The sequence below is a fragment of the Pristis pectinata genome, chromosome 4, assembly GCF_009764475.1.
Source record: "Pristis pectinata isolate sPriPec2 chromosome 4, sPriPec2.1.pri, whole genome shotgun sequence".
In the NCBI taxonomy this organism is placed as follows: Eukaryota; Metazoa; Chordata; class Chondrichthyes; order Rhinopristiformes; family Pristidae; genus Pristis; species Pristis pectinata.
Window position 1 is genome coordinate 26387444 of NC_067408.1, and position 13876 is coordinate 26401319.

At 40.0% G+C, this 13876-nt stretch overlaps 1 long non-coding RNA gene across 1 annotated transcript in view; it reads left to right on the forward strand.

The window, feature by feature from the left end:
• LOC127569881 (uncharacterized) overlaps positions 1–13876 on the forward strand; it is a 263884-nt gene that overhangs the window by 150592 nt on the left and 99416 nt on the right. The window lies entirely within an intron of this gene.

The following is a 13876-nucleotide window of genomic DNA, read 5'->3' on the forward strand; positions in this document are numbered from 1 at the left end:
ACTTCCACCCATACGGACTCTAGGGATGATCCTTCTACAACATCCATCCTTTCCGCAGCCGTAACAGTGTCCCTGATCAGTATCGCCACCCCTCCTCCTCTTCTCCCCCCTTCCCTATCCCTCTTAAAACGCTGAGAACCAGGAATATTCAATATCCACCCCTGCCCTGACTTCAGCCACATCTCAGTAATAGCCACAATATCATAGTCCCCCACACTTATCCAAGCCCTCAGTTCATCTCCCTTATTCCTGATGCTTCTTGCATTTAAGTAAACACACTTCAGTCCATCTGCCTTACTACTTTTATAGCCTGTATTCTGCTTCTCCTTCCCCAAAGCCTCTCTACCTGTTTGATCTAACTCTTCCCCATCCCCTTCTTCCTCTGACCTACTCTTCCGGTTCCCTTCCCCCTCACAAACTAGTTTAAATCCTCCCGAACCACCCTAGCAAACCTAGCCGCAAGGATATTGGCCCCCTTCTGGGTCGGGTGTAACCCGTCCTCTCCGTACAGGTCCCACCTTCCCGAGGAGAAATCCCAATGATCCAGAAATCTAAAACCCTCACTCCTGCACCAAATTCTCAGCCACGCATTTATCTGCCACCTCCTCCTGTTCCTGCCTTTACTATAGCGTGGCACCGGCAGCAATCCTGAGATTGCTACCCTTGAGGTCCTGTTCCTCAGTCTTCTGCCTAGCTCCCTGAACTCACTCTTCAGAACATCATCCCCCTTCCTACCATCCATGCACCTATCCAAATTTCTCTTAAATGTTACAATTGAACCTGCAACTACCACTTCTACTGGCAGCTCATTCCACACTCGCACTACCCTCTGAGTGAAGAAGATCCCTCTCAGATTCCCCTTAAATATTTCACCTTTCACCCTAAACATATGACCTCTAGTTCTAGTCTCACCCAACCTGAGGGGAAAAAGCCTTTGAGTATTGTGTGCAGTTTTCGTTGCCTACCTATAGGAAGGATGTCATTAAGCTAGAAAGGATGTAGGAACGATTCTTAAGGATATTACAGGACTGGGGGGCTTGGATAGGCTGGAGCTTTTTTCCCTGGAGTGTATGAAGCTGAGGGGTGATCTTATGGAAGTATATAAAACCACGAGGGGCATAGGTTAAATGAATGGTCACGGTCTTTTTCCCAGGATAGGTGAATCTAAAACTAGAGGGCACAGACTTAAGGTGATTGGGGAAAGATTTATATGGAACCTGAGGGGCAACTTTTCACAGAGAAGGTGGTGGATATGTGGAATGAGTTGTCAGAGGAAGTGATAGAGGTGGGTACAACGACAACACTTAAAAGACATTTGGACAGGTACATGGATAGGAAGGGTTTAGAGAGATAGGGGCCAAATGCACACAAATGGGATTAACTCAGGTAGGCAACTTCATCAGCATGGACGAGTTGGGCTGGAGGGCCTGTTTCTGTGCTGTATAACTCTATGACTCCATCACTCTATCCATTGAACATTGGCCTATGAATGGAAATTCTCTGAGTATTGGCCCAGTTTAATTTTTCCTACAAACCAATCATAGCCGATCAAGGACAGGCCTCTGTCCTCAAACGCAATTATAGACAATTGTTACATCTGATCTATATATTTCACTTGCATGCTTATTTTCCTGCAATCCAACTTTAATTGTACAGAATTATTGTTCAATAAAATACATTTGTATAGATTAACTTTATTCCTTCGTGTCTTTGATGGCATGTTAACTACCTAGTATCCAAGACAAATTCATATCGATCATAATAGCGAATATCGATACGGATGCCAAAAGTTAACATTGTACCTTTCATATTATGTATAGAAATACATTTCTTTTTTTTTGTCTCACATTGTGCTCTAGTTTCTTCATCAAGTTTCTCATTAAGATCAACAAAATGGGCAATTTTTGTCATTCCTTTGATCCCTTATCCTTGGTCCTTCATATCTCCATGATATGACTTGAGACCTTTTGTTTTTGTGATGCCTACAACTTCGTTGAACTTATTGACTTCAAGAAATGCTTAGCTGCTGAACCTGAAGCATGCATTTATTTAACTATCTTACAAAAACATTGATCTCTATGGTGACAAGTGTGATGTGCTCGAGAAACTCTGTTCACAACGGAGCAATTTGGACCCATGACGTGAAACTCACTAAAATTTAAGCCAGCGCCATTTTGAAAGATGTATTAAATCTGTGTCTATCTTCTATCTCCGTAGCATCAGCCCACATCTCCTGGATAACTGGGTAAACCAACAACTTCCCTCAAGGATGAGGCATCTTATCTACTCCAAAGTCTGTGCCCAAATTCCCAAGGTTCTGTTAAAACCTCTCCAACCATGTTTCCTTTCTTCCTCCATTGTTAAACATATCAAAATTACAAAGCATATTGTCCATGACTTTGCATTATCCCCTCATATTTTGTTTTCCCTGCAGCTTCTGTCATGGGAATCCTCACCACCCTCCTCTTTTGTCTCATTAAAAGCAACTGCCCTTACCTGATTTCACCCTTACCCACTCAGTTATAGCAACAGAATCATCTGTGATCATTCCTCTTCCTTGCCTTTCTTGCTGCAGCTCCTAACTTATCCTTCCACTCATCATCATTTCTCATCCACATGGAGACATGGAGTCATACAGCATGGAAGCAGGCTGTTCAGCCCAACTCGTCCATGCCGACCAAGATGCCCATGTTTGCTGTTCCAATTTGCCTGTATTTGACCCATATTCTCTCCTATCCATGTCCCTGTCCAAATATCTTTTAAATGTTGTTATTGTACCTGCCTCAACCATTGCCTCTGGCAGCTCGTTCCATGTACATACCACCCTCTGTGTAAAAAAGTTGCCCCTCAATTTCCTACTAAATCTTTCCCCTCTCACCTTAAATCTATGCCCTCTAGTTCTTCATTCCCCAGCCCTGGGAAAAAGACTGAATACATTCACCCTATCCATGCCCCTCATGATTTTATACACCTCTATAAGATCCCCTCTCACTCTCCTACGCTCCAAGGATTAAAGTCCTAGCCTGCCCAACCCCTCCCTAGAACCCAGTCCCTCAAATCCTGGCAACATCCTTGTAAATATTTTCTGCACTTTTTCTAGCTTAATGGCATCTTTCCTAAAGCAGCATGACCATAACTGAACACAATGCTCCAAATGTGGCCTTACCAATGTCTTTTATAACTACAACATAACATCCCAACCTCTATACTGAATGCCCTGGCTGATGAAGGCCAGTGTGCCAAAAGCCTTCTTCACCATGCTTCCTATTGGTGATGTTGATCAAAGATATGATAGCCAGTTCCACAATTAAGCAGTTGTGACTCAGCTGATAGCATTCCCTTCTCTGACCCAGTGCAGACGTTTGGGCCAGATTAAATTAGAAAGATGCTTCTGTTGTAGTGCTCAGTGAGTGAACAGTGGAGGCACTGTCTTTTAACAGAGAGGTTAACGTGAGACAATGTCTACTGACACAGATTGTTTAGGGAAAATCACATGGTGCTATTTTGATTATATTGGCTGGGGGAATGGGATTAGCTAAAGTTTTCTGCAAAAACCTGGTAGAGGCTTGTTGGCAAAACAGCCTTTCTGTGCTGCAATGATTCTTGGAATCTTTGATTTTATCACACTGCTGACATCTGGTTCTGTTTCTCCTCTCAATCCTTCCACATTTTCTGTTGCCTGACAACATTTTCATTTGACATCTAGTCCTGCATAAGGCAAAATTTCTTCCATTAAATAATATGAAATCTGAATTCATTGTCTTCATCCTCCACCACAAACTCCTGTCCATCGTCACCAATTCTGTTCCCCTTTCAAGCTGCAGCGACTTGTCTGATATGGTCAAGGCCTTTCAAACTTACACCCACTTTGTTACAAAACTGCATCCTCCCAGTCCTATACCGTTACTGCTCTTGTCTGTATTCCTATCCCAGCTTGACTGTGCTGAAGCTCTCAATCACACTTCCATTACTTCCAGAAAAGACTATTACTTGTGACCAGTTTTTCATTTTCCACCCTCCATTACCTTGAGCTCATCCTAAGATATCTTCAACCATACCAAACCATTTCTATTGTTTCCATGGTGTCAACTCTAGGCTTAACTCTATAGTGCCGTCCAATGCTTGCTTTTAAAATTCCCATTCCATTGTTTAAATTCCTGCATTCCTTCATCCTTGCTTATTCCTGTAAAGTCCTTCTGCCCTAAGATCTTAAAACAACTCTGTTTTTGTCTAAAACCAGTCTTTTGTGCATTCCACACTCACGTTTCCACACCAATGGCAGTAATGTTATCAGCAATTGTCGACAGTGCTGTCAAGCATCACTTACTCACCAGTAACCTTCCTGCTGATGCCCAGGCTGGGTTTTGTCAGGACCACTCCAGTCCTTACCTCAGCACAGTACTAAATTCTAGATGTGAAGTGAGAATGACTGCCCTTGACATCAAGGCAGCGTTTGTACAAGGTATTCTGGTAAAGCTAAGGTCATGGGTCATCAAAGGTAAAACACTCTTACCTCACATGAAGGAAGATGGAGATGGTTGCCGGAGCCCCACCCCCGAACAGCGCCACAGGAGTTGCACTTGAACTGCGTCATCAATGGATTTCTTTTCTTCCTAACATCAAAAGTGGTGGTGTTTACTGACTGCACAATAGTTAATTCCATTCACAGCTCCTCAGTAAAGGAAACAGCCATGGCTGCATACAGCAAGATCAAGGCATTGGCAGATAAATGGCAAGCCACATTCTCACTGCAAAAGTACTAGGCAATAACCATCATAGGGCAGGCACTGTAGTGTTGTGGTTAGCGTAACGTCTTACAGCGCCAGCGACCCAGGTTCAATTCTGGCCGCTGTCTGTAAGGAGTTTGTACGTTCTCCCCATGTCTGCGTGGGTTTCCTCCGGGTTCTCCGGTTTCCTCCCGCATTCCAAAGACATACGGGTTAGGAAGTTGTAGGCACGATATGTTGGCGCCGGAAGCATGGCGACACTTGTGGGCTGCCCCCAGAACACTCTACGTAAAAGATGTATTTCACTGTGTGTTTCGATGTACATGTGACTAATAAAGATCTTATCCCTTATCTCTCTTATCTTATCTCATCAATAAAAATGCAACCACTTGCCCCTGACACTCAGTGACATTACCATCATCCTCCCCCATCATTAACATCCTGGGGGCCACCATTGACCATTCAGCTGGACCAGCCACATTGATACTGTGGCCACAAAAGCAGTCAGAGGCTGGTTAACCAGTGGCAAGTGACTCAGCACCTGACACCCAAGGCTTTTCCACTATCCTATTAATGGAATACTCTCCACTTGCTTGTTGTTTGCATGAACAATTCTGAAAAAGCTCAACACTATCTAGCATGAAGCAGTCCACTTGACTGGCACCCTATCAACCACTCTAAATATTCATTCCCACCACCACTGCAGTGCAGGACTGAAGTGTGTACCATTTTTAAAATGCATGTCAGAACTCACCCAGGCAACTTCGACAGCACCTCCCAAACTTGTCATTACCACCAAGAAGTATAAGGGAAGCAGGCACAGGGGAACACTACCTTCTGCAGGTTCCCCTCCAAGACACATAGAATCCTGACTTCGAAATACATTACCATTCCATTGCAGTCATTAGATCTAAATTTTGGAACCCTCTGCCCACTAGCAGTGTGGGAGTCCTTTCACCAGCAGGACGGCTGTGGTTCAAGAAGACAGCTCACCAAAGGCAATTAGGGATGAACAATAAATGCCAGAAACACACAAATCTCAATAAGTGAATATAAAATTAAAATTTGGATACTTAGCCCTAGAACTGTTTTCCTGGATTTTCATATCTCCAGCAGTCCTTCCCCCAGTAAACCCATTTAAAAACAAAAAAAACTTATGCTGTACATCTAAAGTAAAAATAGAAAATGGTGGAAATTATCAACAAGTCAGATAGAATCTATAGACAGAGAAACAGAGTTTCTGTTTCAAAGTCAATGATTTTTTGTCAGAATTGGCTCTGACAAGAAACCATTTCCAGTGTTTTCTGATTTTAGTTAATCTTCTTGCCTGTTTAAGGTCTTGGTCACTCATGTAATTCCTCCTCTGTTAGATTGTCTTTTGTCTGATTAAACCTAAATGAAATGTCTTTGGATGTTTAGGGCACTATATAAATGCGAGTTGTTGATGTTGTCGTTATTAAGTGAATTAACCTAATAATAACAATTGCTTTTCTATGTACACATACTCAATCCTTTCCGATACCCTCCAACCACTCCAACATAATAAAAAATTTACTTAAGTAGCTAAATAATAAAAAAAACGGTAAGGTTTCATGGTTATAGAAACAATGAAACTTAACAAATACGGTTCATTTTTGATCCACTTCGTTACAACATAAACTGTGTTCAGTTCACAAAAACAAAATCGTCTTAAAATAACCAAAATTGAAGTCAATTCATTTTGCTATTTTGGGAATTTCGTCATGTTAGGAGCTATCTGACTCACATTCCTGACTCACTTGAATGGAACATTAGCAACATAATTGTAGATGTAAATATTCTCCTCATATCATTTCTCTACTCCCGCTTGTCTTTTTGCCAGCATTTCCCTAGTTACATTCCAGCTCTAGAGCCAGTGCATTCTTTATAGCTTCAGTCAGTTAAACTTACTCAAAATTAAATGGGTTCTTCTCCAGAGCTTGCAGGCCTGGTGGTCTGACTATAAGTTGTAATTCCTGCTGTCTAAGTGTGTCAGCATAGATGAGGTGAGCAGAGTTGGAATATGAATGTGTAGAAGCCTTACCCTAGAGACACAAATGGAAAAGTCCAAAATGGAACAGTAGTTCAATTTTGTTGATCAAGCCAGAACCACCAAGGTGTTTCTCTGAACAAGGTGTATTTTTTTTTCCATTTTTATTTCAGACTAAGGAATGAACATGCAATTCCCACTCTGTTCAACTGTAATAACCACATAATTCCAATTAAACTGAGCCCTTAGTGGGAATGTTTACTACTAGGCAGTTGGCTGCCCACTTTAGTCGCTGAATCCCAATGCTGTGAATGAGGTGGCTTCCTCTGAATGCCCATTTTGAGCACGAAAATCGTCTTCATCGATTGATTTTGCAAGAAAATGCATTTGTGTATTTTTAAGTAGGTGCTTTTCAAGATTATTCAGAAGAATAAAGAATGCCTTTAGAAAGGTGGCAAATGAGAGTATATTGGAAAAAGAATATCATTTAAAACATTCATCTCTGTTGAATATAAGGTCTGAGAAAGCTTGTAAAGAGATAACAGGCAACAAGAACTAAATAGAACCTTAATGTTCAGCCAGAGCAAAGCATTCAGAGGAATGTTTGATCAGTTGTTAATCCTTTCACCAGCAGTATCATCCAGATATGTTTTACAGTCAGGGTCTGACCTTGCATGTTAACAGCCCTCAGTGTACCTTCAGTGGCTTTCATCACTAATCGCATATGTAAAAATATCATTAGGATAAGAAAATACTTTGATCCCAAAAGGAGAGGAAACATATTAAGCTGAAGGGCAGTAAGTACCACATACCCAGCCCTATGGCTTTTCCTCAGGGATGGCAGTCTTAAATGACAGAGCACTATTTGTTTGAACGTGGCTGCTGATCTTGATTTAAAAAGTAATGCTTTTGTTTTTTTTCTGGTCAACTTTGCCTTTGTTCTGAATTAATTTCCACATATAGATAATTTTAAAATATTTCTTAAAAATTAGTTGCTGTCCTTAAATGTTTCTGATTGTTTAAAAAGTAGTTTGAAGATCTCTAATGGTGATAAGCTGTCAAAAAACCATTGGGCGATCTGGGATGGGACTTCAGGAACCACTGTCTGAATCCCAGACACCACTCCAGGAATGGCCACAGCAGTTCAGTCTCAAGCTTGATTGGAGCTCCAGAGCTGCAAATATAAGACTGGCCGTGGGAAAAGCACTGATGGAATCGAGCAGTGCATTGGGACCACGTGAATAGGATGTGTCCTATAAATGCAGGTCATTCTTTTACTCACTGCCTCTGCCAACAGTATGAAGACACAAAGAATGGACTTCAATGACAGAGATGGAAAGAAAGATCTGCTGAGAACATTAAAAAAAAACTTCTGCAGTACCACCTTATTAAAAGATAAAATATGATGTAACTGAAATTTAAAGAAAACCTTAGCGTTTTTTGAAAGTAGGTAAATCGCATACTTTGCCTGCAGGAAAAGTTATGTCATATTGAGCACCACTTCATTAAAATACTCTACCCAGCTTTTGAAAGAATGATGGGTCTTCACAGGATTATTTTGGGATGAGAGACTATTGTTAATTTTCAGTAATTAAATGTTTTGGAAGAAGTTTTGCAAATATACAACTTGAAGGCTTTAATGCAGTTTGACTTGAAGTGACATGTGTTCCTAACCCAGTGTTTGGCCTTGCACTCCAGTCAAGAAGAAAGCAATAAAACCAGTGGTACAAGATTGCCTTTTACACTTGAGTCCAGTCCAAAGCAGAAATTTCACAGCCCTGTCCCTCATCCCAATATCTGCAAATATCCAAATGAAAATTTTAATCAATGTAAGAAATGGAAATTTGTAATAAAATGGTCTCCCATACCTGGAACTTAACCATTCCAAAGTAATGAGCCAATCTAAGTGAAGAACATGTTTGTGTTGGGATGCTCTTCCTCAATACTTGTTAACTCATTGTTTCCTATAGCGACCGAAGGAATGAAAATCTCCACGGATCGATTTTTTAAAATACAAGGAAGTAAATTATAATACTATACAGAGTGGAAGGGGAGGTATAGGTGGAAAGGAGAAGGTCACGGTCCCCCTGTAATAATCATCCAAAGAAATATAAGGTTGTAAACTCATTTGTTCCATTACATTGTAAGGATGGGCATGTGTTCTCCAAAAGGCAGCATATTTACATTCCCACTCTCTCCACTGATGCTATGGCAATGAAGCTTTTAAATATCATGTAAAGCTCTGCTACTGTAATAATTATCCAAAAGTGCTAAATCTGAAACAAAGAGTAAAATCACCTACCAGTGGACTTTTGATTGTGGAATTGCACTTGGCAAGATGTCAATAATTTCATGGAAAGCAGGAGGAGAGAAAGTGATGAAGGAAGTTCTTGAAATAACATCTCCTACTATTGGAAAGATGAGTGTTAAGAACACAATTCAAATCAGCTTTTCTCTTCAGCTTTTTCCTTCTGGTTTTAATTTGATTTTCTTACCAAACTATTCCAAGTATTTATCTTTAAAACAAGACCTAAGTTCAGAACATTAAATAAAGTTTCAACTTCTTGAACAGCTCAACATTTAACAGCAACCAGGATGGAGTTGATATTTTAAGAAATAATTTTAGCAATTATGAGCTTTGATAGTGTAATTGTTAAGAGTAGCAATTTATCACCTTGGCATTCCAAACCATATTATCAACTCCATTCTGATAACTAGAGAACTAATTTTAACTGAATTTAAATCAATTAATTGAATTAATCTGAAACACAAAACTAATATCTGTAATGCTGAGCATGAAACTACCAAAATGTCATGAAATCCCATCAGGTTCACTGATATTCTTTAGTGATAGAAACCTGCTGCCCTTCTCTATTCTGTCATGTACATGATTCCAGATGCCTTCCATTTGTGGATGCTCTTTGAATTGGCCTGTCTGGTATTCAGTCAAGGGCAAGTAGAAATGGAACTAAATGCGATCCAGCTTTGTCCATATCCCATGAATGAAAATAAATGAAACTTTTCAAACCAGATTGTGTAGTCTTATTGTTTTAACAGAATGCTTCAGTACCATTCAGTCAACTGATCTGAAGGAATAGACTCCTCAAGCTTTTGTTTCTACATTCCAAAAATGTAGAAGCTATAAATTATTGTTCTGATAAAGTTTATAATCGTGCTTTTCTTTTGGGTTCTGCAAATGTCAAAAAGGGATATTAAGATATCTTTATTAGTCACATGTACATTGAAACACACAGTGAAATGCATCCAAGAGAGAAGAAAAATCTGCAGCCTAAATTTGGTTAAGTGAAGGAATACTTTAGTTTTCAAGGAAGCAGGAATTCTTCAGTTATGTTATGTTTTGTCAAAAGTTAAAAATAGTAATATTCTGATTAAACACACCTGTATGTGACAGAGAGAGAGAGAGAGAGAGAGACAGAGACAGAGACAGAGACAGAGAAATGTGCAGAAAGTAATGCATTTCCCATTTTAATCTGAAGTCTTTAAAACATATAGAAATCTGAAAACAAGCACAGCTTAAATAAAACAAATAGAATTGCTTATAATTGTGGGGAAAGAGGCTGAGGAGATTTGCCTCTGAATCATTTGAAAAGGAGGATTAAAGGTAAAGTCAGTGACTGTAAAGAGTCATAAGGAGGAAGGTGGGACCACATTCAGGCTTGGACTTGACTAGGGATAATTGGGAGTACAGGGAAAGGAAAGGAGTTAGAGATTTGATTACAATGAAGGCTGGAACAAAGCATAAGAGATGAGGGCAGATTAGGAGGGGAAGTTCTGAGCACTGTATTTTTCTGAAATGAGTACCAAAAAATCCAGTTTACCATTGTTTCTTACCATACCATTTATTTCAGTCATTTCCCCCACCAGCCCCCATTCCCACAACCATAGAATGATCTCAACCAACAGTTTCCCTCAAGAATCCATCATTGACCATTCTTCCTCCCCCCTTGAGAACATTATTACCATATTTGGTGTCAGTTTACATTTTGCCTACTGATGGCAGCACTTCTCACCCTTCACTGTTTTTCCCTGTTTCTTCCACTGCCTCTGTAGTGTCAGAAGGCCAGCCTGACATCTGTTCTGTGCAGATCCATGATTCTTGCTGCCTCATTATTTTTTAGACTTAACCATTCAGCCATTATTTTCAGTCTCTGCTACGAATACCAAACCCTCACTACCATCTCCATTCCTTACTCTGGCCGCTATTCCTGATTGAATCAGACTGTTGACAGCTTTGGTGGCCAGCAAAATCCTGAGCTAAGCTTCCACTTTGATATCCATTTCATCTTAAAGATTGCCTCATTCTATCCCAGAACATTGCTCATCACCCCTCTTACCTCTGCCAAGCTTTTCAACTTTAGATTCATTTGAGGTCCAAGTCTACATTCCTGTCACATCCTGTCTATATTCTAACTGTGAATGAATTCCATTCATCCATCAGATGTCAAGTCCTTATACTGAACTCTCTTCATGACATCATAGTTCCTTGCTCTGTAACAGTTACTGAGAGGTAAAATAGATGGAAATAGAAATATTTTTTAAAAAGTAGTTGTGAGCATTAGCCTATAGAACATGAGTTTGAGGAATTAAATATGGAAAATGAGGAGACAGCAGATGGATTAATCAGATATTTTGCAAACATATCTATATAGGGAGTACAAGTAACGTCCCAGAAATAGCTGTAAATCAGGAAATGGAAAGGAGGGAGGATCTCAGGAAAATTATAATCACCAGAGAAGTGGTACTGAGGAAATTGTTGGAGGAGTGGGCTGACAGTTCTCCAGGTCCTGACTGGATGCATAAAGAGTTATTAAAAGAAATGGCTAGTGAGATGCGTTGATCTTGATTTTCTAAACTTCCCCAGATTCAGAGAAGGTTCCATGGGATTGGAAAATAATGAATATAACTCTTTAATTCACAAAAGGATTGAGAAAATAATAGGGAATTACAGGTCATTGGTTTAACAAAGGACCTAGGGAAAATGCTATAAGTTAATATTTAAGATGTTATGCCAGGACACATCGAAATGTTTACGGCAATCGGGCAAAGTCATCATAGTCTTGTGAAAGGGAAATCATGTTTGATAAATTATTGGAATTCTTTGAATTCTGTGGATGAAGGTCAGATTTACAGAAAGCATTTGATTAGGTACTACATCGAAGGATATTGCAGAAGAAAAACAGCTCCTGGCATGAAAGAAGATGTTTATGTCTTGCACTGTACTATGCCGCAAAACAACAAATTTCACGACATACGTTAGGGATAATAAACCTGATTCTGATTCTGAAAAGAAGATTATCTGGCTAACAGAAAACAGAGAGTACAATATACATAAATGGATCTTTATCTGGTTGTCAAAATGTACCACAGGGATCGGTGATGGGGCTTCAACTTTATATAATTTATATAAAGGATTTGAAAGAAGGCACTAAAAATATGGTTAACTCAAAAATAGGTTCGAAGGTAACTTGTAAAAAGGACATACAAGTAGATATAGATTGGTTAAGCACTGCCGGCAGAGGTTGTGGGGGCAGATACATTAGGAACATTTAAGATACTCTTAGATAGCCACATGAATGATAGATAAATGGAGGGCTATGTGGGAGGGAAGGGTTAGATGGATATTAGAGCAGAATAAAATGTTGGCACAACATCGTGGACTGAAGGGCCTGTACTGTGCTGTAATGTTCTATGTTCTGTGTTCTAAGTGAGTGGGCAAATGTCTGGCAAATGAAGTATAATGTGTGAAACTGTGAAATTATCCCTTATGGCAGGAAAAAAAATAAAAAAGGAAGCATTTATCTGTATGGTGAGGGTTTGCAGAGCTTTGGTATGGGATGCAGTGATTGATGGTCCTGGTGCATGATTTGTAAAAGGTGAGTATAAAGTTGCAGCAAATAATTAGGAAAGTCACAGAATTAGAGAGGAACTGGTTTAAAAGTGCTTTAGTTCTGTAGAGTACTGCTGAGATAACATCTGAAGTACTGTGTACACCATTAGTCTCCTTATTTAAAGAAGGATGTAAGTTGGAAGATTCATTGAAGATGAACAAAATACCTGGAATAGGCAAGTTGTTATATGAAGAAAGATTGGACAGCCTAGGCTTGTATCTGCTGGAGTTTAAAAAAGTGAGAAGGGATTGAAGCATATAAGATTCTGAGGGGTCTTAAAGTGAAGAGGCTGTTTCTTCTTGTGGGAGAATTCTAGGTGTTTCTAGCTGTTTCTTCTAGGTGTCACTTTAAAAACTAACAAGACACCCATTTAGGACAGGGATGAAGTGATTTTTTTTTTCCCCTTGGGAGGTTCATGAGCTTTTGAAACTCTTTTCCTGAAAGGTAATTTAAACAATTTTTTATTTAACATTTTAAGGCAGAGATGGACAGACACTAGAAGAAAAAAAAACTGCTGGAGGAACTCAGCAGGCCAGGTAGCATCTGTGGAGAGTTGTGGACACAGCCCAGTGTGTCATGAAAACCAGCCTCCCCTCCATGGACTCTATCTATACTTCTCACAGCCTTGGTGAAGCAGCCACACCTACCTGGGTCATTCTCTCTTCTCCTCTTTCCCATCAGGCAGAAGATAGAGGAGCCTGAGGGTACATACCACCAGGCTCAAGGACAGCTTCTATCCCACTGTGATAAGACTATTGAATGGGGGGGGGGGGGTGGTGTTAAGGGTTACTGGGGTAGATGGAAATGCAGAGTCAGTCTTATTAAACGCCGGAGCAGACTCGAGGTTCTGCATATTTATATGAATTCCCCCCTCCCTCCCTCCCTCCAAACTCCTCCAGTCACAGTATATTGAGTTAGGGTTTGGATGGAATAACTGGAAAAGCAAAAATCAGGACAAGCAACAATATCTCTCTCCCCGCTATCAACATACTACATTTTGGAAAAATACTAATGAGATTTCATGGCAGAATTTCAATAATGCAACAATCGTTTATTATTTTATTACACAAGCAGGCAATGATGCTTTAATATTCATCTGGAAAGGGAACAGCATGGTTGAAAGAGGCCTTTTATATAGCTGCGATTTCCTGGATGGCGCTTTGGGAAATCCTCGCTCTGTCGAGGACTCTCCAGAAAAATCAACACTACAGCTCTACTGGTAGTTTCGCCTT